We start from the raw sequence: 25,348 nt of genomic DNA on the forward strand, positions 1-25,348 counted from the left end.
TCAGTTGGTTGGAGCATTGTCCTGTACACTGAAAGGTTGTAGGTTTGATATTCAGTCAGGACTCACACCTAGGTTGTGGGCTTGATCCCCGGTTGGGGCAAATACAAGAGGCAACCAGTCGACATTTTTCTCTCATGTCAGTATCAGTGTCTCTCTCTCTCTCTCTCTCTCCCCTTCCCTCCCACCCTCTCTCCTTGCCTCCCTCCCCAATCCCTTCTTCTCTCTGTAAAAAAAAAAAAAAAAACAATGAAAAAATATCCTCAATGAGGATTTAAAAAAACAATAATAAAAGATAGTTACCTGTGATTAGGTAATTGAATAGGAAAAGGAAGAGAGCTAAGGTTTATTGCTGCTTTATTTTATGTGCTAAACACTAGTGGATATCGCAAGAAAGGTATTATTTTCTCAGCTTCCAGATGAGGAAACTGAGTCTCAGCGACTTAAAGAATTTACTAAAGGTTGCATAGCCAGAAAGAGGTGGGGCCTCCCAAAGCACACTCTTTCCACTTATCATAGTCATTAGTGCTGCTTGTCAAGTAGTTCCACATCTGCCCCTCTGAGCCGGTAGGAGGACCGCACTTGCTGGCTTTCCTGTGCTCTAAAGACTGGTTCTGGCACATGTGCTGTGCCTCAGAGTGAAGAGTCTTCCTTTCAGGCCCAAGTGTTTCACTGAAGACCCTCAGAGGACTCTGGGCCCTCAACCAATGGCCCCAGTGGAGTTTGCCTCCCTGAGTGACCCCCAGGAGTGACCCTCATATCCCATCCCCCAAACAACCCAAGCAAATTTGCATTTGAAGAATTGCTTCTGTTGCTAAATAAATGTCACTGACCTACCTACCCCCTACTCCCATCCCTCAGCTTCCAGGTGGGATAGACTGACACCAAATCCTTACCTGTCACAGAGTGTCTTGTAGGTACTCAAGAATCCTAAAAGCACACTTGCTTGTGAGAAAAAGTAACAAGATGCAAGTTCACACTGAAGGTCTAAGTTTTTCCATGAGAACATGAAGTTGAAAGGTCAAGGGAGATAAGGCCTTGAGGAGAAATGGCTCATTGAGAAAAGCTAAAAAAAGTGAAAAACAAAGCTATTATTTCCAGACCTCACACTTCTGCAGAGGGGGGATCTGCTCTTGGCCTTGGGCTTTTCTCCTGGGACACTAGGTGGGGTGGACGCCTACTCAGAATGAGTGACACTCAAGACTGTTAGCTAGTTTGCTGCCCCGGTTTTACACTTAGCCTGCCTCACCGAGAGTCTCATAAAGAAAGGCTGACTGTGACTGAGGCACTGGACTGGGTGCCACCTGACCCTCTGGGCCCACTGCTTCTGAAATAAATACTGTTTGTGGGCAGCAATACAGGAAATTGTATCTGTTACAGTTGTTTAGCTTCAGGCAATGAAAGCTGAACCCTGCCTAACTTAAGGAGAAAAGGAATTTGTTGGAAGGGCTAACTCATATAAACAATAAGGAAAAACAGCCCAAATGTTCATTAACTGATGAATGGATAAACAAAATGGACTATATTCATACAAAGGGGTGTTACTCAGCCATAAAAGTGGTGAAGTAATGACATGCTACAACATGGACAACACTTGGAAAAACTTTGCAAAGTTTAAGAAGCTAGTTCCAAAAGACCACATATTGCAGATTCTACTCATATGAAATGTCCAGAAGACGCAAATAGGTACAGGCAGCAAGTAAATAAGTGGTTTTCTCAGGCTGGAGAGCAGGGTTGGGTTGGGGGAGTGGACAATGACTGCTAATGAATGCTGAGTTTCTTTTGAGGTGACAGAAATGTTCTAAAACTGGTCATGGTGATGGCTGTACAACTCTGTGAACATACTAAAAACCACCAAACTTTACACGTCAAATGGGTGAATTGTGTAGTATATGAATTACATCTCCATAAAGCTATAAAACTTTTTTTAAAAAAGGGTTACAATCAGAAAATCTTCAAAAAATAATAGGAGAGGCTGCAGATCCTGACTGAGAAATACTTAGGACCCAAGACACACCAGAGGCTATTCCCATGGACTGAAGGACCTCCCCCTCATAGTGATGGTCCATAGTGATGTCTACTCACTATTCTCAAGATGCAAAGCTCCAGGAGATCACCTTAGTGATTTGCTCAGGCATTTGCAGTCTAAACAAGACTATATCAAGTGGAAAACAGGTAACTGCCAAAAGTTTATATATCACAAGAGACTCCTTCTTTTGGATTTTGTTCAATCACATGTCCAGACTTATGACAACTCAAATATTTTCCTCCTCAGTTTTCTCACTGGAATTATCTTCTGGAGGTCAGGCCCTTTGTAGTACAGGTTTCCTTGGCTAGGTGAGTATTCTAGGATCCCATCTGTGTCAGTGTACCAGCTGGCATTATTGTGAGTCTGTGTTTGGCTTCAGTGGAATTTCTTTTTAAGATTCTTTCAACATATTTGCCCATTTCTTTTTTTTATTTTTTTAAGATTTTATTTCTTTATTTCTAGAGAGGGAAGGGAGGGAGAAAGAGAGAGAGAAACATCAATGTGCAGTTTCTGGAGGCTGTGGCCTGCAACCCAGACCTGTGCCCTGACTGGGAATTGAACCTGTGATGCTTTGGTTCGCAGCCCACACTCAATCCACTGAGCTACGCCAGCCAGAGCTCCATTTGCCCATTTCATGATGGATAATTTACAAGCACATATGCCCATACCATCCTGTGTTCAGCAGTTTTGGACCATACACAACATGACCCCCATGCCTCACCCTCCCTATTCACCCAATATTGCCCCAAGTTGACCTTTTTTTTGTTTGTTTCCCTGGATGAAAATAAGCCCTCAAAGGGAAATGTTTGCTGATTGGAAGAAGTGAGACAAAAAAATGGCAAAAGCACTAAGAGGCATCAAAATCATTGACAGTAAGTTTTTCCTCTTTTCCATAAGCATACCGTCACGGAGAGGTAGACCAGTGAGTAGGCCGTTTGTCAGACAGCTAGGAGGATGCCTCCCATTAATAGCAAAACACAAAGGTTAGTATCTCCTGGTCCTCAAAGCAGGGTGCCCAAGGTGCATTCTGTTCTGTGAGCTTGCATGCTTCTCTGTAATGCCAGTGTCCTGGGCACTTCTCCTTTTCATTTTCAGATTCTGTAGGTGAGCCAAAAAGATTCTTGTGAGAAGATGTAGTAGTGGATTCAGTTTGAGGAGCAACCATCACATCTCAGGCCTAGGGAAAATTAACAGTGGCTTTGCAATACTGGAGCTTGCAGCTACTGTTGGTATAGATGAAGGTGGCGCTGCTGCTGCAAGCATTGGCACTAGTCCTGTCACTCATTCAGGTGATGTTTCGAACCCTGGCAAGTTGAAGTAGGGTGGGTGAGGATTTGTGTCATACTGCCTTGTACCCTTTCTCCTAGGTTCTTTCATGCTACACTGCCCCCTGGGGGCCACCTCTGATCATCCACCCCCATGCACAGTACAGGACAGGTGCTTAGGACATGCTCTTTTTAAAATGATCAAATAGTCAATTACTGATTTGTTTTGACCTACACATAATTTTCACAAATTGTGTTGTCCCTGTTTTCATCTTGTCTTTCTCCACACATTAAACTGTTTTTAGAAACCTAGGGCATACTATTAGTGACTGTGTAGTCTGCTTAGGCTGCTATTATGAAATAGCAGAGGCTGATGGTTTAAACAATAGACATTTATTTTCTCACAATTTTAGAGGCTGGAAATCCAAGATCAAGGTGCCAGCAGGGTTAGTGTCTGATTAGAGCTCCCTTCCCAGTTTGCAGTCAGCCATCTTGCTGTGGCCTCACATGGCCTGTCCTCTGTGAGCATGTCCAGAAAGAAAGTCAGAGCTCTAGTGTTTCTTCCTGTAAGGAGTCTTATTGGACTAGGGCACCACCCCATGACCTCTTTTTTACTTTTATTACCTCCTTAAAGGCTTTATCTCTGGTTACAGTCACATTGGAGTTAGTACTTCAGCGTGATTTTTGCAGTGCATACTTTAATTCAGACCCAGAAGCATGTGTAAGACTCATTCCTGTTGGAAAACAGTGGGTAGGGTGTGACTCAGGACCCAAGTCATAGGTGATGGAGTAGGAGTTATGGGAAAGTTGGGTTCCCCAGAAGCTGACCCTAACATGAGGATTCATGTACCAGTGATTGACTAAGCAAGTCTCAGGGGAGACTGGTAAAGTGAAGGGGGAAGCAGGGCAAGGAAGGAGAAAGAGGAAAGCAAACATGGGAAATCAGGCAAAGACCTGAGGACAGGTACTCCAGGGAGTGCTGGAGTGCTGCTCATACCTAGAGGTATGCTGATCTGGGGCTGGGCTTTCCTACTCCCAAACATGCCTGTCATCTGCTAAGGGCTTCCCCGGGAGACATGCATGCATTTCCAGATAATTCCAATTCTCTGACTCAAGAAAATCCTTCCAAGAAAAGAGGCAAGTATTTTTATTGAAGACAGAAGCACAGTTAACATAGGGGAGGGTGCACAGAAGTAGAGAAGGGAGCGTAAGTAACACAGATGGACCATCAACATGGTGTACAATGTGGGTGAGCATGGCGGGAGGAGGGAGGAGCCAGCATCCTGGGCAGCGCTCAGCCATCTCTGCCAGCCACTTCTCCTCAAAGAAAACACAGGAAGTCCTAATATGTAGCAGTAGAGAGCCACACACCTCATGGCTGAAAACTTAAAAAACCTGTGGCCTCTTAGACTCCTGAAAAAACACCCCCAAACTGCATGGACTGGAGTCAAGCATATTCACATTGAATCCTGGATCTATAACTTACTGCGGGAGTGCCCTTAAACAACTGGCCATGTGACCAAGTCCAACTAATCCTGAATGTCACCTATAGGATCGGACATCATATAAATAAACTGCTAGGAAAGCACCTGCACTTAGTAACACTCAAAAAACATTAGTTTCTTCTTCTGTCATAATCCCCCTTCCTTCTAAGTCATGGCATGCTTAGTTCTGGAGACATCTGAAGGCAATTCCACTTCCCCCTCTTTCTCTTTAGGTCTAAAGTTTTTAGCACTTGGGGAGAGAAGGGTTTATGGTCTAATGAGAGCTTTTCCTTCCATGCTTTCTGGCCCTTTACTGAGAAAAGAGGGGATTCATTCCCTTTTATGATTAGAAACATACTGAGTGGATGGACAGACCCTAATTATACTTCAGTTGAGGGGTGGGTAGAGCAGGGTGCCCGCCAAGCATACAGGAGGCAGCTTAAGGGCCCTCAGTGTGCTGGCATGGTGAATCCAGTCTTTCATTCCATAATCATCTAGTACCTGCTCAATGTGGAATGTGACACAAAAAAGACCAAGGCTGTGAACCTGCCCTGCAGGACTGTCCTTTAGGAGTCATGGACAAGGGGAAAGAGAAGAGATGGAGAATTGGAAGATTCGTGGGAACCAAAAGCAAATATTTGCTACTTTATAATTTGTGCTGAACTCTAGCCAACAACTACTGCCATCCAGTGACCTCTGTGGGTTTCTTTGAAAGGAAGGGAAGCACAGAAGAAGGATAGAGAAAATGCAGTTTATAACAAGAGCACGTACCAGTCCTCAATTTCTGCTTTCCCTTCCCCCTTCCTCATGCCACGTTCCTGTGGGATCAGGACTTACTCCAGGAGTGAAGGAAGAAGCAGTTGCAGTGTGGCCCAGAGAATACCAGCTCTTAATGTGCCTCTAAATATAGCCTTGGGACTATTTATTTAAATCTTACCACTACATTACTTACCTCAATGTGGATTTGGACAAGCCATAGTTTCTCTAAGCATCAGTTTGCTCATCAACATTGAGTATAAGAATTGGGGATGATGCAGAGCAAGTGCCTGAAATATAGTACAATGGTACCCACATAATGGAGGTGGCTTTGTTGTTCTTCCTACCAACACTCAAATGCAGCTTGTACCTAATAGCTAGAGGGTACACTTGGTCCTTCCTCATCTCAAGCATGCGAGAGATAGGAGAGAGGAGGCGAGGTAAAGATAGCATAGGTACAGGGACAAACATTTGATCAGGAGAAAAAGAGAAAAGTGAAGGACTTGAGAAAGTGGAAAGGACAGCAGAAGAAAATGCAAAAAGAGAGGAAGGAATGAAGGAGGAAATGAACTAGTGTTGCTCCCTGCCATCTTCCCCAAAAGCTTCAGCCTCTTCCGAGGAGTGAAGGAGCTTCCTTCTCACATCAGCCCAACTCCACACCCATCTCAGATCCTTCCCAGTTCTTGGGCCGACAGGAAGCCAGACCAGAGACCCTGACAGGACTTCCCAAGAGGCTGCTACCCCTGAAATAGCCAACTTAAGATAAATTCGGGAGAGTAAATTGAAAACTTTTTTAACTACTCCCATGGTGAAGGACTAGAAAGAGAAGGTTATGGGGGTAGCCACATGAGGGTGTTTCATTTGGATAAGAGATTAGATATTCTAAAAATCAACTCCTGTAGAACTGTCAGGAACAGAAGTCCATTTGGACTCTGTGGCCTAAGGAAGGTGGGAAGCCAGCCAAGCCATCAGGTGGAGTGGCCCATCTCTGTCAGGCATGAAGTGCTTGTAAGTAGACATGCTAGGACAGGAACTTAGTGAGAAGCTGATGAGGGGTGGCATCAAAGGTTTTAAGAATCACTTCCAGTTTGCACATCCATGACCAACAGTAAAAAATGACGACAAAGTGACTCTCCATAATGTCCTCTGTGGTGGGTATGTATATGGTAGGGAGTGTGAAGGAAAGTGTCATCATAGATTTCAGATTCAAACCCAAAATCTATTCATACCCACTATGAGTTTCATAGTATTAGACATTTCCACCTATATTAAGTTGACATAGGTCCAGCATTCTGCCACTTTTTCACTCTAACTGCCCTTCTGTGGCATGTGAGCTGTGTCTGGTCCCACAATGAAAGCCACTGACCCAGTGCTGGGAACCATGTATTAGAAACTTCTCTGAGCAGCGAGCAACTCATGGATTCTCTCACCTTTGCTAAGTGAGAGAGTGCCAGAGGCCTTTGTTCCTAACAAGTGCAGTGCCCAGAGCAATTCCTCTGAGGCAGGTGGGGCAAAACCAAGAAGCAGGTATTGAAAATGCTGCCTCATCCTGTATTGTGGAGCCCTTCCTTTCTGCCCACCCCTTTATGGGTGTATAGTGCCTTCATCACCATCATCATCATCACCTTCACAACTCTGGGACCACACTTCAAGGTTGCTCATTGATATTTTGGCACCTGAAGCTTAGAATACTATCGTATCTCAATATTGTTACCCTATTTTGTAGCTAAAGAAACATTCTCGCCCTGGCCCATGTGGCTAGGTTGGTTGGGCATCATCCCACAAAGCAAAAGGTTGCTGATTTGATTCTCCATCAAGGCACATGCCTGGGTTGTGGCCCCATTCCCAGTTGGGGCACATGCAAGAGGCAACCAATCAATGTTTCTAACTTTGATTTTTCTCTTTCTCTCTTTCTTCTACTTTCCCCTCTCTCTAAAAGTAAATAAATAATATATATATTTAAAAAGAAACAGCTTCAGGCTCAAGGTCACAGTGATGATACATGAATGCTGGACAACCAATAACCAGTTGCCCTGCCTGGATCAGCCTGAGTCTGACCTCCTTGGATCTGCCCACCAGTGAACCTGCTGTGTTTCTCGTCTTTTCCTCTTCCTCCCCAAACCTACCTGTCCTTTTTGTGACTCCATCAGAGCTCTGCTCTTGAGAGATGAGTGGAGAGCACACCGTGCCCTGAAGAGCAGAGCGTCTGGTCCAGGAAGATCTGCGTCCTAGTCCTGGCCCAGCCCTCACTAGGAGACCTTACACAAAGCACTTGAACCTCTCTAAACCTTGGTGTCCTCACCTGCCCATGGGACTAATAATAGCACCTCCCTCAGAAGGATGTCATATGGATTAAGTAACACACATAAAATAGTTCTCCCAGTGCCTGACACACACAGGTGGCTGGTACTGTCTATATGAGCAATGTTCAACTGTTTTCATCTCATGGCATATATAAACTAATCACTAAAATTCTAAAGCACACCAAAAAATACATTATACTTTTTGCTGCTCTGAGAAAAAATAGGTATAATTTTGATTCATTCACACCAGACGACTATTATTTTGTTGGCTGTCATCATTTGAAATTTGACAATCTAAGGGAAAAGACATCAGTGCCCCTGACTAAATAGTCAGGTACTGCGTGTTTTAAAAGTCCTTGCAGCACATCAGTTGAAAATCGCTGATCTATACTAATGGAGTCCAGTGATGGAAGTTTGCCTTTGGACAGAATCCTTCTACAGATGGAGCTCTCAGTTACTGTGGGCATGCTAGGGGGAGCCAGGGGCACAGAGGCTGCAGGGCCCTGGGCACACAGCAGAGCACGTGCAGTCCCAGGCAGCAGAACTGCTCGAGGAAAGCTGGTCTTGAGTGTCCACCCTAATGATGTCTCACCTGTCCTTTTAGCCAAGCCACTGCTCATTAACACTTCCCCCTGAGCTCAGACAAGGAAGGTGGAGGAGATAGGGCTAACTCCTGTGCATCTTGTCACTTAGCAGAAAGAGCAAACCAAGAAAAAGATCAGAGTTGGGTTGAGGTTGAAGTGCCCACAATTACACTGAGGTCTGCTGTGCTCTCTCCCCTTCAGTCTTGGGTGTTTGAGTGGAGGTGGCATTCGACAGTTTTGACATGCATGCTTGACCCAGCCCAAGAAGCCCTGTCATCAGGAATCCTGAAGGATGCTCCGGGATTTGAATGGTTTCTTTTCTCTTGCAGCTGCCTGAGGCCTCAGACAAAGGCTGCACATCTTAGCATAAAGCATATAGCCAGGAGTTTGCACACTAGGATTCCGGCTTCAGCTCCAGCCTTTCTTATGTCAGCCTCTCCACCTCCATCTCAGAAATGGGCAGCACGGTATCCTCACAAGGAGAGAGAGACAGCAAATGTGTATAGATAGACTCATTACTCAGCATTTATTCTGCAAATACATATTAAGCCTTAAGCTATGTTCTAGGCACTGGGTTATACTAGGAATATTATAAATCATAATACTGCCACTACTACAACCAGTAAGAATAGCTAATAGGAACTAGCATTCATTGGGTAGTTACTCTGCATACCAGGCCTTACTTAGCTTTTCTTTCTCCATCTTCACAATGATCCTAAAAGGTAGATGCTATTATTGTTTATTCTTCAGAAAAAGAGACTGTTACATATACAAAAAGTGTATGTAACATATCTAAATCCATGCTTCTACTAAGGGTGGGCCCATGGAACACAAAGATAATGGGGCACATAACTGGACTTCAAGCAGCTGATTCTAGGGAAATTCTTAGCCATATGATAAAAAATTACCACATGGCCATGATTTGTGCTGTAACAGAAACAACAACAGGACGGGACTGTTCTGAGAACAAAGAGAAGGAAGGTGGCCATCCAGCCCAGTGAGGCAGGTGGAGGAAGCATACAGTTAGGAAAGATCCACAGAGTTGGAGACATCTGAGCTGAACATAGAAGTACTTTTCCTTCTGTGGAGAATGTGAGACAGTATACCATACACGACAAGCATAAAGTCAAGGAAACAAACGAGGAATAGAAAAGTCAAGATCAAGAAAGGAAGAAGAAAATTAAATTTTTGTCTTTTTCTGTTCCCATATTTCATGAAAACGGCTGGGAGGCATTTGTTTCCTGACAGATTGTGCACAGAATCCCTCTTTCAGGGGCCAGTTAAGAAACTTCAGTGAGACTGATGGTCCTCCCCTCAGAGGTCATTCATGACCTGTGAGTCAGGAGGGATGGGCTCTGTGGATTCCGATGTTCTGGGCCAAAACAAAACTAAACAAAAGTAACAACAATGACCAAAAAGAAAACCTGTGCCCAAACCTGAAGTCATTAAAGGAGAAGCTTGCAGTTGCAGGCACAGATCTGGGTGGAGTGCTTCTCAGATAGGCAACCCCTGTGGCTTACACCAAGGAAAGAAGGAACAGAGATTTGTGCAACAATGGCTTACAATTCTTTGAGGAAATACCTGGAGGTCAGAAATCAGTGAACATAAGGATTGAGAGTCAGTAAGTGAGCATCAGGTGTGACTCTGAGTTTCCCAGCAACCGTGTCCAGAAGGAAAAGATGACAGTTAGGTACATCTGGTCATTAGAAAGACAGAGCCTTGCCCATTCTGTAGAGGAGACCAGGATTTTCTCAGTGTCAAATTCTAAAATAACTAACTTTGGCATGGAACAGATAAGCTGTGTAGAAAGCAGTGAGTGACAGTTTTATAGAAAATGCAGGGGTAGAGGGGTAGTTTTAATACAAGTTTTTAAAAATGGCTCTGATGAAGCTGGAGATGTAACACTACAGCAAAGATACACAGGAGCTGGCCAGACTAAGGAATAGGAAGTGAGGGAGGATGATGCTTGCAGAGGGAACAGCGTGAATCAAAGTATTTAGAAGAGGATCTGCAAAACACTTAATACTCATGAAAGAGGAGGTGTAATTGTATGCAAAGCATCACTATACACATCCAAATATATCCCTGTAAAATAATTCAGATTAACTTAATGTGTAATGTGTTTTAGCAATGCAAGTAAACTGATATTAGTCAAGAATATTCAATCCTAGTTACATGATAGTTTTGCTTGTGTATATTTTACCCTCAGCCATGGGACAATTATTCTTTGAAAGCTTCACTTACATGCATCAATGATTGAGTCCCTACTATGTGTCAAGCACTATGCCAAGCACTGGAGACTCAGAGGTATAAGAGACAATGTCTTTGACCTCAAAGAGCCCAAAATCTAGGGAAGGCGATGGCAATGAAGAGGCAAGAAGGGCTGTAAAGAGGTAGCAGAGGAAGTGCTAGGGGCCCAGAGGCAGTAAAGAAGCTGTCTTACCCACAGGTAGACCAGAGATGAAGCAAGCTGATTAAAGGAAATGACCTGTGGGCTGAATTTTGAAAGATGCACAGGAGTTGGCCAGACTGAGGAATAGCAAGCGAGGGAGGATGATGCATGCTGAGGGGACAGCGTGAGTCAAAGCAGTGTGCTTGGATGGAACTGTGTATTAATCGACTATGGTGGTGGTCTCATGAACCTACCAGTGGTAGAAAGGCAGAGAATGAACCACACACACAGACACAGATGGGCTGCCTTTGTCTATGGTGGGACTGATCTCAAAGACAAAGACTCAGAGCCTTGGGAACTACAGACACTCAACAGTGCTCTGCCCTTGAGACACATGGCCCCACAGTCCAAGTACATTTGTGCTGATACACTATGGCTTTGACCTTTACAGTGCAACATTCCTAATCCAGTTCCTCAACATTCATCCTGTGAAAGGCCACTGTCAGGAAAACACTCACAGACTAATTAATACCTAGTGAAATGGAAGTGCAGCAAACAGTACAGATGAAACACACCCATGGGCACTGATGTTGGAATAGATGCAGTTTCCGACTATGTTCAGCCTAGGAGACATGTCGTTCTGTCTGGATGTCCTTGAGCAGCCACATGATCCAGCTCTTCCTGATGCAGGTTCCATGGTGTAAAGCCCAGGAAACTTTTAATCTTGTGTCTTCCTTTGTGATTTTGTGCAAGTCACTTAAATTCTGAGCTGTAGGCCCCTCATCTGAAAACAGTAGTAATAGATGCCTGCTCATGTCCCACAGATGTGAGAGAAGCCAGTGAGATCTGGCTTCCAGAACCTTCTATATCATTCACTCTGCTCATTTGAAGAAGCAGGTACAGTTCATTGCCAGCATTTGCCTAGCTAAAATTCTTGACCTTGTGAGCTTGCTCCTCTCTAGACTCCTGGAATCCAGCCTGAGCCTGTCATCTCTCAGCCCAGCCTCCACTTTGCTTCTTCCACAGGAAGCAGAGAGCCATTGCTTTTGCCCCAATAACAATCAACTACCTTCATATGTAAATAAAGCCATACGCCTGTTAAACAAGTAACACATGTTTATGCACAAGAAATGGTGTCAAAGTGACCTTCAGAACCAGAGACCTAGAGCATTCACAGTTTTCTGAGGATGGAAAATAAGAAGGAAATAAGGAGAAGTAAGAATCTTTGAATCGAGAATGATATCCTCAGAAATTTAGGATTGGACCAATTCACCCAATGTAGGGTTATTGTCTCTTTCCCAGAATACTCTGGAGAAAGTGGTGCAATAGGTGGCAATAATGAGCAGTTGAATATTTTAGCTTAACTGCTGCTGACCTCAAAGAAGAACCCCCACAGCACTTTGGAAGCGGCTGAATCAAACCTGGGAATGGAGCCACCTCCCTTGAGTTAACACAAATTTCTTAATGCCAGATTCATTAACAGCTTACCCCACTCCAGCCTCCACACATCTTTGTTTTTTCCCAAGTAAACCTTTTCAAAGAGGAGGCAGGCAATTTATACTTCTCCATGTATAGTACCCTTGCTGATTTGACAGATTCCTCCTCATTCCCCTGTGATGGACTCACAGGAGAGCTGCCTTGTTAAAGGCCTCATCACAAGCTTTACCATTATAGTCCCCAATGAATTTTTCTTCTTCCTACTTTCTTCCACTCTAAACCCAAGTGTTTCCTGGCTGGCACATTCACTTACAGATAGAAGGACCCCCTGTTGTGTGGGAGGGGACTTGTTATGAAAATGAAGTGCTGACAGGCAAGAGAAGGCTTAAAACAGCTAAAGACAGCAGTGGGCAGTGAGCGTGGGCTGCTGCATGGGAAGGACACTTTCCATTCTTTGCTGTCTCTTTGGACTCTGTGCTGTCCCAGTCTGCTGTGCATCCTCAGGGTTTGGTGTGTTAGGGCACACCAGGGAAATGTAAGAACTGCCTAGTTGATCATCTCCCTGGACCAGAAGGGAAAATGAGCAGGAAAAGGGAGTTCTACCATGGGGTGCCTCCTAAGCACTGAGAAAGTTGTCTACAGTACTTTATTTAGTTCTCACAAGTGCTCTGTGATCATCCTATCAAAAAGAGAAAGAAAGGCCTTTTCCTAAGAGTTAAGTCATCTCAAGCCAGTGTGCACATGCCTCTATCGAGATGTACTCAGCACACCTTGTGCCTTTAGCTTTCTTGTAATGGTCTTGAACTCTGTGGCTTGAGTGTTTATTTTGTGTCTACCAGGCATATTGTTTTGGGTGCCATCATGTGAATATAAAAAAATTATTACCTGTACCACAGAGCTTACAGTCTCCTTAGGAAGAGAAAGAAACTACAGGAAGGGAAGGGAGAGCTAAGATTTATTGCCTGCTCCTTGATCATCAGGCACTCTTTCTATATCATTTCCTTTGCAGTAGACATTCTCATCCCCATTTTATTGATGAGGAAACTGAGACTCAGAAGGGTTAAGGAACTTCCCAAATTTCATAAAACTATTAATTAGCTGAACTGGAGATGGGCTTCCCATCAAACTGTGGGGCCTCCCAATGATAGAATAAACTTCACCAAGAGCTATAGCCCTTTTAGGCCAAGTTTTGTAAAGATCAGTAAGATGGAAAAATAGTGGTTGACACCTTGTGGAAAGGTGAAGTTTGAGACCTCCTTAGAGATGAGGTGTGGGGTAGATGGGAAGGAGAAACTGACTGGGCATTTTCATGTGTCAAAAATGCATAAGTAGGACTTCTGATCAAGAGAGGCATAGATAAATGCCATACTCATCTCCTCCCATGACCACATCAGAAATACAAGAGCTACAGAACAACCATCATTCAGAATCACCTGAAATCTAGCTGAACAGAAGTCCTACAACCAAGGGTATAAATAAAAAGCCACATCAAGACTGGTAGGAGTAGGGACAGAGACACAGAACCAACTGGTCCCACACCCACGTGTGGCAGATAAAAATTGGGAGGGATATCTCAGCTGTGGAGGTCACCCCTGAGATCCAGGGGTCCCAGCTTCACAACAGGCCCCCCATTCCAGGCTTCCAGTACTGGGAAGAGAAGGCTCCTATAACTTCTGAATGAGCAAACCAGTGGGGATTGAGGCTAAGGGTACTGGAGGGCTTCCGGAGTCCCAGGGGTTCCTCTTGAAGAAAGCACAGGCTTACTCAGACTCACTCCCTCTGAGCTCCAGTGCTGGGGCAGCAGCTCAAAAGGCATCAGAGACATGCAGGGAGGAACTGAAGTGTCTGGCATCAGGGCAAGGGCTAAGGGACAGCTTTCACCCAGACAGAAGTGCTGGCAGAGGCCATTGTTTCTTAAATGAGCCCTCCTCCAGAAAGCCAGCAGGCAATGCCATATTTGAGGCTCGATCAACCTGGCTCATACTATTTGCCCCACCCTGGTGATTCCGTGAGGCTCCACCCCACCAAATTGCATGCTCACCCAAGCTGATTCTACGGGCTTTTCATTCAAATGGCCTGTCTTGGCTCATACTTCAGACATTCCTAAACTTTCTGAAAATAACAATATCTGGCCTCAGTGAGCCCCATACTTCTCGATAAGTGGCCCAGGCCCAGCACTAGTGGCATCCATCCTTGGTACTCAGCTTGGTTTCTCCTGGGTACCTCTAAGCCCAGCACAAGTAGCAGCCATCTGCAGATCACTTTGTAGCTCATGCTGTGTGGCTCTGGGCAGAACACATGTGGTAGCTGACCTTGGCCTATACCTTTTGGGAGGCCACAGAGCCAGCACACCCAGTGGATAGCTTCAGATCACATTGAAACACCACCTAACCACCAACACCAGCAACACACTCAAGGGGAAGACTCAGTGGGCCTTATCCTTATCCCCAGAGGCTCTCATCTTATAAAGGTACCAATCATGTTGGATTAAGGACCCACACTGTTCCATTATGACCTCAACTTAATCTTAACTAGTTAAATAAGAAACAACCCTGTTTTTTCCAAACAGTCACATTCTAAAGTACTGGGGTCAGGACTTCAACATTTCTTTGGGGGGACAGTTCAACTTGGACTAGTTCAAATAGAACTAGACCTGCACAGGGATAGCAGAGGTGATCAGATGTGTATGCTAATAAGTCACTTGCCAGGCTCACTCCATGGAAAATGCTGACCACACAGCAGATGTTGGGTGAGAGAGCACCAGGGTTCCCAGGAGCCAAGCTTCAGGGAGGCTGGAATTTCTGCCCACTCCTCACCCCACCCTATTCATCCCCCCTCAAGCAGTTCACCCTCCACCCTCCCCACAGACCCTCATAGGGACAGTGCTTTCTTGTTGTCTAACCAGACCTACCATTAAACTCGATTCAAGCCTACAGAATTTAGATTTGTCTCCTTTATCTCCCTCCCTACCTCCCCACACCCCCATGTTTTCCTCCATCTTCCCAAATTCCAAAGGTTGTACAACCATCCACAAAATTTCTTGCTTTTTTCTTTACTTCAAAAGCAAATGCCCCTTCCTTTTTTCTTTTCTATTTCAAAACATTTGTTAAATTATTGTTAAATTTACATACATTAAAATTGGCTTTTGGTGGGCTTGTTGCTGGAAGCTGCTCGACAGTAAAAAAGAGTGGCCTCCTGTAGCATGTGGCAGCTGGGGAGTACGTCAGAGGCACTGAGCTGAGGAAGAGGTGACATGCTGATGATTCCATTCCTGTGACACTCAAGAAAGGTCAGACTGTAGGGACAGTGAACAGATCCTGAAGGACATTTAGGTTATGCAGTGTTGTTTGGGCACACATTTTCATGTTTCTTGGGTAAATACCTAGGATTGGGATTGCTAGGTCATCAGGTATATTTATGTTTAACTTTTTCAGTTAAACCAATAATATATATATAAACCAATAAGCAAAATGAAAGTCAAAATGTAGAAGTCATTTTTATAACTTTCTTTATATAACTCCCCATATTTAATGTACCTGCAAGTTTTTACAGTTCCACTGCCAAACTATAGCTTCAAAGGGTCCATTTCCATCCATCTTTACTGCCACCATCTCAACATAAGCACCCTTATCTCTTGCCTGGGCTACTGCAAAAACTGCCTACTCACCTCCCACAACCTGTTCATCCTCTCCCCCACAGCCTGTTCTCCACAGAGAAGACAAAGTAATCCTTTTACATTAATCTGGTTAGGAAACTCCTTACCTCAAGCCCCTCATTGAAGTCCCATTGCATTTGGCCTTCAGAACTCTGTGTGATCTGGCCCCTGTCTACTCTCAGCCATCTTCCCACTCCCTTCTGCTTTTTCTGCTGCAGTCAACTGGCTTGTGAGTTTCAGATGAGCCAGGTACTCCCCTCTCTCAGGCTCTGTGGACAAGTTGCCCTGTTGATGAGGTGCTTTTCTCTGGGATTGGTGCATGTCAGCTCCTTTACATCCTAGTGTAAATGCCATTTTCACAGGGGGTCTTCATGTCCACCACGGCACTTACCCAAATTGGTTATGTTTACATATTCATTCATTCATCCTTCTTATCTCTTCCCAAATAAAAAAGAAGCACCTTTAGAGGAAGGAACTGATCTGGCTACCACTAGTGCTGGGGAGCTCCTGGCACATAGTAGGTGTTTTATGAATACTCAATGAATAAATGCAAGGATGATAGCCTATACTACTTAATAGGAAATAAAGGAGAAGGTGCTTGTGGAGATTTTATATGGGATAACAGTACCTGCCTCATAGGATTAGGATCAAATTATTCAATACATCTAAAGCTCCTACGACAATGCCTGGCACACAGTAAACATGATGTAAATGAGAACTTAAAAAATGGTAATAGTCCAGGCAAGTTCATGAGAAAGGGAGGAGTTTTAACTTTTTTAGGAGAACAAATCTCTTCAATTTTTCAACAAATATTTACTGAGCCTGCATGAGCAGAAGTGTGTGCACAATCATAAGCATCACGTCAAAAGGCGTTCCTCATGAGAACAGAACACAGACCCCTCATGGTCTGCTCCAAGGACAGCCCAGAAGCTGTGGTCCTCATCGCCCCACCCCCACCCCAGAGTTCTCTCTCCCTGACATCCCAACCTCCCCGCAAACCATAGGAGGGTTTGCATCCCTGCTTTTTGAAGTGTCTGTCTCCACAGCAGGCACTGCACCCTGCTGTTTGTGTCTGCAATGGTGTAACACTCACAGGCCCTGCCAGACATCACAAAGCTCTTAGAGGTCTCTGCACTCAAAACAATAAACACTATTTTAAGAGATTCTCCAAATCACCTTTGTGTTAGAACTAACCCATTTTATCCTGTTGATCATGAAGGATTGCAGTTTGGCAGTAGAGATCCAAACAGAGAAGAGTTCATTAAAAGCAATTCACCCTCAGCTTCTGCCTGTCTATTACCTTGATTCTAGCAGTTTCAAACTATTATGGTTAGAAAAGCTCTTTGTAAATGTATACCCATTACTTTCTCTGGCCAGTTGTATTCTTTACCAGATGACTCAGGAAGGTGTCATTATGCATGTAGGAAACATCTACTAATGTACATTTTTTAAAAAAGTGAATGAGTGGAAGGTAGAAGAGTGGAAGGAGGAAGGAGGATACATAAATGGTGCTGTGGACCCCGCCAGACCTACTGCTGAGTTGTCGCCAGTCATTCTGGATCACGCAGGTTGTGTTCTGCACAGAGGCACTGGCCAGAGGGAGCATTTCTGCTCACTGGGGCTGTGACTGCCCAGAGGACTCCTTCTTTTCCTCATTCATCCAAAGGTATCAAATGAGCTGGCAGCAGCTCCAAGAACACCTTGCTTTGCAGCCAAAAATTCACAGAAAACAGACTGGGAATGAGCAGAACTGAGTCCCAGGCTGGATTCTGCAACTACGTTAGAATGACTCTTCTCATCTTTGGCTCCTTATAATGATGAGTGTGGGTGACAGAGCTGTTTTTCATAAATTTTATTTGGTAGCTGCCAAGCCATGTCCTCTTGAAGAAACTGTCCTCAGAAGCCAGTAAGTAAAGTGAGTAATTCTGAGAACCTATTGTTGGACACACTAAGGGCCCTGCACTGTTGGTCACCAGTGTGGCCATGCCATGCCTCTCCACACGTGATTAAAAACCACAAGAGTTGGTGTCTGTCTTTAATATTCTCTTTAGCATATATTTATGTGGTTTTGTAAAAACCTGCCAAGCAGGAATATATCCCCTAGAGATTGTAGACAGGTGCACACAAATGGAAATAAGACCCAGAGTTCCACTGTGTGGCCGGGCTATTCAGCTAAAGGATGCTTTTCAAGTCTTCCGAGCCGACCTCAGTTCCTGCCAGCTGTCACTCACCAACTTGTCTTCACTGAAGCTTCTAGCTCTTTGTCTCCACCTATGACCCTGTGCAGTTCTCTTCTGTGGCACATGTTTCCTTGACATTGGGAGATTCTTAAAAGAAGTCAGTCCCCCTGTCAGTTCCAGCTTCCTCAAGGGCCTATCTGAAAATCTGCTTGGTTGAATATTCATGGTGACCAACTGAATATTTATTATGCAAAAAAATGCTAACTAGGACTCTGTCTTTTCCCCTGTCTACATGCAGTCCTTCTAATGCACACAGCCTGCCTTGGGCTGTGGCTGACACCCCTAACCCTTGCCCCCAGCACTCTTCCCACTGCTCCTCTCTGTCATGCACAACACCTCCATTGCTGTTCATCCCATCCCATCCATCCTCTATGCCTTAGCTGGCCTCAGTCTTCTAGAGAAGCCTTTTCTGAATTACACCCCCACCCATACCTATCCCCATTACAACACACGTTAAAGCACCACTGGCAGAATAGAAGCTTTCTGTGAACTTCAAGGGGCTAATTTCTGCACAGAGGAATCCCAGTTTCCCATTGCCTTCCATAAAGGCAGGCATGATACTAATGCCCAACAAAAGCAACATCATTGACAAAACAACCAAATTTATAGAACATTTACCATGTGTGAAGAATTGCCATAAATTCTTTACAAGTCTCATCTTTCTTAAGTCAGTGAGTATACTGGGTAGGAATATAAGTTTCTCACACTTTAGTTTTCACATCTGTAAGACAGAGAAAATATCTGCCTATTATGTTGTTACATGGATGAAATGATGAAAGGAAATAGCTCTGCAAAGGTAGTCAGTGGGCATGAGAGTAGTTCTTCCTCCTCTCCCCCCATTTGTTCTTTGCTCTCTCTCCTCTGGGTCTGTTGTCCGGTAATAAGAAGCTAAACAACTCAGGGAGTGAGCTTGGAGCCCTGTAGAAACAGACACTGAAGGAGGAGCAGCTATTTCTGTGGCTGTCCTGTTGAGCAAGGCAGACCATGTGCTAATGAGGACAGATGAGACTGCATGCCAGACAGGGTTTATACTCCCACAGGAGGCTAGATACAGAGAGTCATGGTGGCCAGGATGGGGAGCTCTTCTCTGAACTGCCAGACTGGACCAGGCCCCCTTGGTTAGTGCTGAAGCCACCTTGGTGTCCTCGGACTAATTGGGCATCCCCTGGAGGACCAGCCCCCAATGCAGTGCCTTGCCCTGGCCCACCCTCTTTTCCCAAGAAGCAAGATGGCATAAAATTGCTTCTAGATTTAGACAGGCCCATATAGATCTGCCATCTACCTTCTGGGTGGCCTTCAGTTAGTCACCCAACCTCTCTTAACCATGATATCGTACTGGACAAATGGGGGTACTCTCTGCCCATTTCATCATCGGGTTGTGAGAATGAAATGGAGTTGTGGTGTGAAAGATATTGTGAATTCAAGACTAATTCCAAGTGTGCCATCCTTCATGAAGCATTCCCTCCTACATGGAGTTAATGTTGTGTTCCTCTGGATTGCCTCCTGAATATTAATAATGTACCCCTGTGATGACATTTCTCATAGCCTGTCCTGGGTAATTAGGGCAGGATCCATGGCATACTGGACCATAATCTCTATGGGGGCAGGGTATAGGTCTTACTCGTCTTTTCATTCAGCAGCATATGCAGTGCAGTGCCTGTCACATGATATATGCTCAGTAAATGTTTAATGAAGGAAAGACTGGAGGCTCCTCTCTGCCTGGACTCAGCCTATGTATTATCTTCTATGTGCTATTCAGTGTTTGGAGGTAGAATATTTCTCTTAAGGTCCACACTCCCTAGCCTGGGGGACAGGCCCCAGTTAAGCAGGCTGGTACTGTAAGTGGGAAACAATGGGAAGAGTAGAGGGTCTGGATATGAAACAGAGTCCAGCTCCTTCCTTCCATCAATTTCCTGTGTTCAGCAACAGAATGCTTCAAGGGAACTAGATGGAGTCTTCAAAGCAATTGCTTCTTGTCTCTGAAATTGTTTCCTTGTCTTCCAAGTAAATTTCTGAAATGGCTTCAGAGAGCCCCAGCTGTTTAATATCCAGCCCACTGATGGGAGTGATTGCTCATCAAACCCCAGAACCCAAACGAGTTCAAGAGGGACCATGGACAATCTCGACTACAGAGGTCTCAGACAAATGACTGCCCAGTGGATCAGCCAAAGTTAAGCAACAAACATGACTAAAGGCTGGAAAATAGGACCTGTGAGGAAAGGATGAAGCCATCTGTGTGATTTATTGTGGAGGAGAACAAATAACAATGTGCAAGTGTGTGTAAATTTTCTACAAGAAGGATGGCTGTGCCCAGTTCAGTGAGGTCAAAACAAGAAGAAAAGGGCCAGGGTTACCACATGGGTACTTTGTTCAGACAGGGTAAAGAACACCTGTTCCATTGCCTGGCAGTCGGCACAGCCAGGTGCCTGATGGTCCCACAGAAGCAGTTTGGGACCTGGGGAAAACAATGGGCCCAAGTCTAGCTGAGAAACCCAACAATTTTGTTATCTGGGGCTGCAAAGAAAGAGAGCAATGAGCTTTTAGATTCCCCCCAAGTGAATCAACCCAGGACGCCAGGGTAGCTCTGCAGGCAGGGTGTGTGGGGGAGGGAGTTCAGAGGGACCTCTAACACCTAGTGTATGGCCAGGCAAAGCCCACATTTTTTGGCATGGGTCCCGCCACTGGCCTGGAGCACAGGTGAGCCTGCAGAGAGGTGACAAGTCCCTGACTGTCTCATAATCAGCTAATGGCTGATAGGAAGCCATTATTAATGGATTACAACTAGGATAACAAGTGTGTTGTGACATAGAAAGTTTTTTTTGGCATAGTGTTTTATCAGTTAATTCATGAATGCACGGTCTTTATCAGGAAATGTTAGTACATCTAAATAGCATGTGTTGGACTGTTAAAAATAAAAATGCTTATAATAGATATAAAAATTATCTGTTGATATACATACAGTTCCATAGAAAATACTCTTGTTTGAAAATATACTTAGGATTTGTTTGACAGGAAGGTATTGTAAGACTCATAGACATGGAAATGATTGTCATGAAAGCAGTTTTTATACCCACAGATGGCTAGAATCAAAAGGCACAGTGTGCCACACAGGGCCACAGGGAAGCACCACACCAGTTAGCAGGCAGAAAGGATGGGGCAAGGCAGGGCACGGCAGGTTGATTTGGGGGTGAGTGGATTGTGGGCTCTGGACTGGGTTGTGTGCCTATGAACAGCTATTCACAGACAAGTCATTCACTGTCTCTAGGAATTAGCCACCCCTAGGAGGGGCAGGCCCTGTGGAGTCAACAAGGCCCCAGGTGCCAGAGCATCAGGGGTACAGAAAATAAGAAAGCAAATCTAATACAACTCCACATCCAAAGGTTTAAATTGGGGAACCATTTGCAGTCATGTTATTGGTGGTGAGCAATTGGAAATTAGTGAAACTTAGATGAAAAAAAATTTCAGGCAAAGCCATACAAAGAAAGAGTGAGGGGGGAGGGTTCAGATGAAAAAAAAAAACAAGCTCTATAGGAATGAGAGAAAGCAAGTTTAGAGAAATAGGGCTAAGGGACAGAGAACAGAAATTAAAGCTTGCCATTCCTGTCCTCACCCCCATCCTTCTGCTCTACCATGGGAGGGAGGACAAAGTCAGCGTGAATCTATGGTTTGTACAGCAGGCCAAGCAGGCTGAATGGCTTTTCTGGTTAGGAAATATGCGGAGGGTGCTGCCACCAGTCAGGGTTTCTCCCCACAGTGGGCCCAGAGGGCTGTCTGTGTTCCAAGATCACAGATCCTCATCTTAATCCGACTGCCCACCATGCGTGTGAAGCCAGAGGGAATGGATCAGGCAACCACCGAAACTTTCCCACCCTGAACCCAGGACAGTGCTGTGCTGCTACCAGTGTTAATATTGTTAGCAGGATCTGCTCCACAGCCATCATTAACAGCAGTGCCCTCAGTCAGAGCTTCCCTTTGCGTCCCACCTTCCAGCAGTAATAAATACAGCTGACAATATTTTGTCAACTACAGTGCCCTATGTAATTTTAAGAGCCTGCTCATTCATTTGACAGTGGATTTGTTGAACACCTCCTAGATCTAGGCATGGTGCTAGATGCTGGGATACAGCAATGAACGTGAAAAACACAGGTCATTCCCTTGTTTAGAAGAGAGAAATAAATGATAAGTAAACAAAATAATTAGTTTAGTAGTTTGGTTAATTGCACCCATTGTGATAATGCAGTGACAGAAACAAATGGGGATGTGTGAAGAGAAAAATCAGGTGGGCCTATTCACAGAGACCAGGTTTGGCTTCTCTGAAGGGGAATCATTTAAACTGAGACTGAGAAGCTGAGACACAGCCAGCTTGATGGTGAGAAGAGAAAGCCCTCTGCACAAGTAGATGGACTGAGAAGCATTAAGGAGGGAAGAATGTGACTTGTTCTAGGAACTGAACTCTTGGTTAGAGCATGGTCCAGATATGCTAAGGTTGCTTGCTGGTTCTGTCCCCCTATCGGGGCACATAAAAGAATCAACCTATGAATGCATAAACAAGTATAAAAACAAATCGATGTCTCTCTCTCTCTCTCTCTCTCTCTCTCTCTCTCTCTCTCTCTCTCCCCATCAATAACAAAAAAAAAACATTTTATCCTGGCTGGGTAGCTCAGTTGGAACTGAACTCTAAGGAGCCTCAAGGAAATAGGATTCTCCTCCCAAGGCAGTGGGAGGCTTTGCTGCAGGGCCATGGCATGATTGAATGAATGCCTTTTAAAAGATCAGTTTGGCATCTCTATGGAGACTGAATTTCAGGGAGGCAAAATGGGGAAAAACCCAACCATCTAAGAGATTGTTGAACAATGAAACCCAGAGAGAGAAAGAGAGGTGCCTTGGGTAGCTGTGTGTGGGATGCAGGGTGCACTTTGGGATGCCAGAGCCAGCAGTTAACTAGGATTATGGAAGAGGGGAGGGAGGATAAGAGGAACCAAGGCTAACTTTCAGGCTTGGACACTGGTTGGTGGTGCCACTTTGGGGATGGAGAAGACGAGAAAGAAGAAGCTGGGGTAAATTGGGTTTTATATTATCATTACAATCATCATAATCATTGTTAATGATGCTCAGCTCCAACTGAGGTCTCAGGAAGGGTACTAAGTGTCAGCACTCAGTTTGGCCTTGGTGCATCACATTCTCTCTCCCCAAGTACCTGTGTTCTCACTCTTGACTCAAGAGTAGACTTGCTCAACCCTGGTACTATTGACATTTGGGGGAGGGATAATTCTTTCTGTCCTGTACACTATAGTACGGTTAGCAGCATTCCTGGTCTCCACCCACTGAAATCCAGTAGCAACCTCTGCCCTAGTTACAACAATCACGTCTCCAGATATTGCAGATGTCTCCTAGGGGACAAATGGCTCTGACTTGAGTGCTGCTGCTCTAGAAAGGTAGGTCTGGAGCACATGAATGGTAAAGAGGACACATGAAAGTTCACTTGGGAAGATCAGACTATCCATCAGTAGCATGGGGAGTTCTCTAATTTGTCTGTCTCCTGAAGCAGGGCATATCCTGCAGCTCCTGGGCAAATGGCCGTCTGGGCCGGGAGAAGGCCTCAGTCAGAAGAAAAGAAAAGAAAAGAAAAGAAAAGAAAAGAAAAGAAAAGAAAAGAAAAGAAAAGAGAAGAGAAGAGAAGAGAAGAGAAGAGAAGAAAAGAAAAGAAAAGAAAAGAGAAAAGAAAAGAGAAAAGAAAAAAGAAAAGAAAAGAAAAGAAAAGAAAAGAAAAGAGGAAGAATGCAAAGCACCCATGCCAAGCTCTGCCCCATGATTTTCTCAATTAATTTCCATGGCCACTTAGTCTGTGAGCAGGAAGGCAGAGGATCATAGAGGCGGAGTTGCATGCCTGTGACCATGAGGTCATTAGATGGTAGAGGCAGGTTTTGAATTCCAGTGTTTGATACCAGACCCTGTGCTTGCCCCTTGTCATCACAGTTGCCTTTATTGGGGATTGTGGCACAACTTAAGATAGACTCTGTGTCTCTCTGTGTCTGAGGAGGCAGAAGGTGTCACCCCTACTAATGTCACCAATTATATTGCTGTTCTTCCAATTTGACCCCCAGGTCCAAGTTTGTGGGAGCTCGTAGATGAGGGTCCTGTGCTATCCCTGGAGGTCCTGTGCCATCCCTGGGAGAGATCCTCTGGCTGCCACACCTCAGCACTCAGCCACCACCTACCTCCACACCAGCGCCAGGATCCTCACCTGCAACCAAACCAGTCCTCTCAGCTTAGGTCTTCCACTAAAGCACAGGCACACTATAATTCAAAGACAGCAGGCTTATAGCTGAACAAAGCAGGCTTTCTTCTGGTCTTTATTAAAGCCTGGGTTTCTCCCTAATAAGAGCCAAAGAGGCATAATCTCCATTCCCAAGGTGCCCTCATGTTGGTGCACAATTTCCAAGCACACCTCCCTTCCCATATACACAAGCTACTGCCTCGTGGGGCATTTCCAGGCCACATCCCCAAGGCCCCATATGGAAGCGCCTGGGCCCAGTCCCCCAAGGGGTGTGAGGGGCATTGGCTTCCACCCCTTTATAACAGTGACTTTAACCAGTCCAGATTGGGAGCCATGTCACAGTGACAAAGGCTAGTCTTCAAGTTCCTTGAGAATTATCTAATACCATTTGGTATTTTTAAAAATTCCTAACAATTCCCTTGTAGGCCATTCTCTAGTGTTTGCTAGATTGATGGATAGATGGGAAAATGGAAAGAGAGATGAGTACATGGGTAGGTGAATGGTTGGGTGGCAAGTTGAATGGCTGAATAGAAAGAAAGCAGGAAGGGAGGGAGGAAGGGAAAGAGGGAGGGATGCAAGGAGAATTCAGAGGTCTTCAACTTCAGGTCATTTGTTCTACTTAAGCTCATTCTTCCCATTCATGAAATCTCATTACACTTTATACAACCAAAGTTATAGCTTTTGAGAAATTGCCAGTGGGATGGTATATAGGGTTTAAAAAATATCTTATTAAACAATATGTCATCCACTTGAGGTAGAATAAAGAAAGGGTAAAGGGGATTGCAAATTTAGATGTGGTTTTTATGAAACTGATCATGACACCATTCACTGTATCATATGCCTGTGATTTAAAAATACACTTTAGTACAAAGCAAAATTAGAACACAGAGTTATTCCCCTTTTCAAGAGATTTTTCAAGAATAGGGTAC

The 25,348-nt window shown here is 44.7% G+C and overlaps 1 protein-coding gene across 3 annotated transcripts in view; it reads left to right on the top strand.

The window, feature by feature from the left end:
- The window catches only part of SHISA6 (shisa family member 6), a 271,300-nt gene that overhangs the window by 173,076 nt on the left and 72,876 nt on the right, over positions 1–25,348 (top strand). The gene's annotated exons all lie outside the window — the stretch shown is intronic.

Source organism: Phyllostomus hastatus, unplaced genomic scaffold (assembly GCF_019186645.2).
Source record: "Phyllostomus hastatus isolate PE091 unplaced genomic scaffold, TTU_PhHast_1.1 phas_scaffold_55, whole genome shotgun sequence".
Taxonomy (NCBI): Eukaryota; Metazoa; Chordata; class Mammalia; order Chiroptera; family Phyllostomidae; genus Phyllostomus; species Phyllostomus hastatus.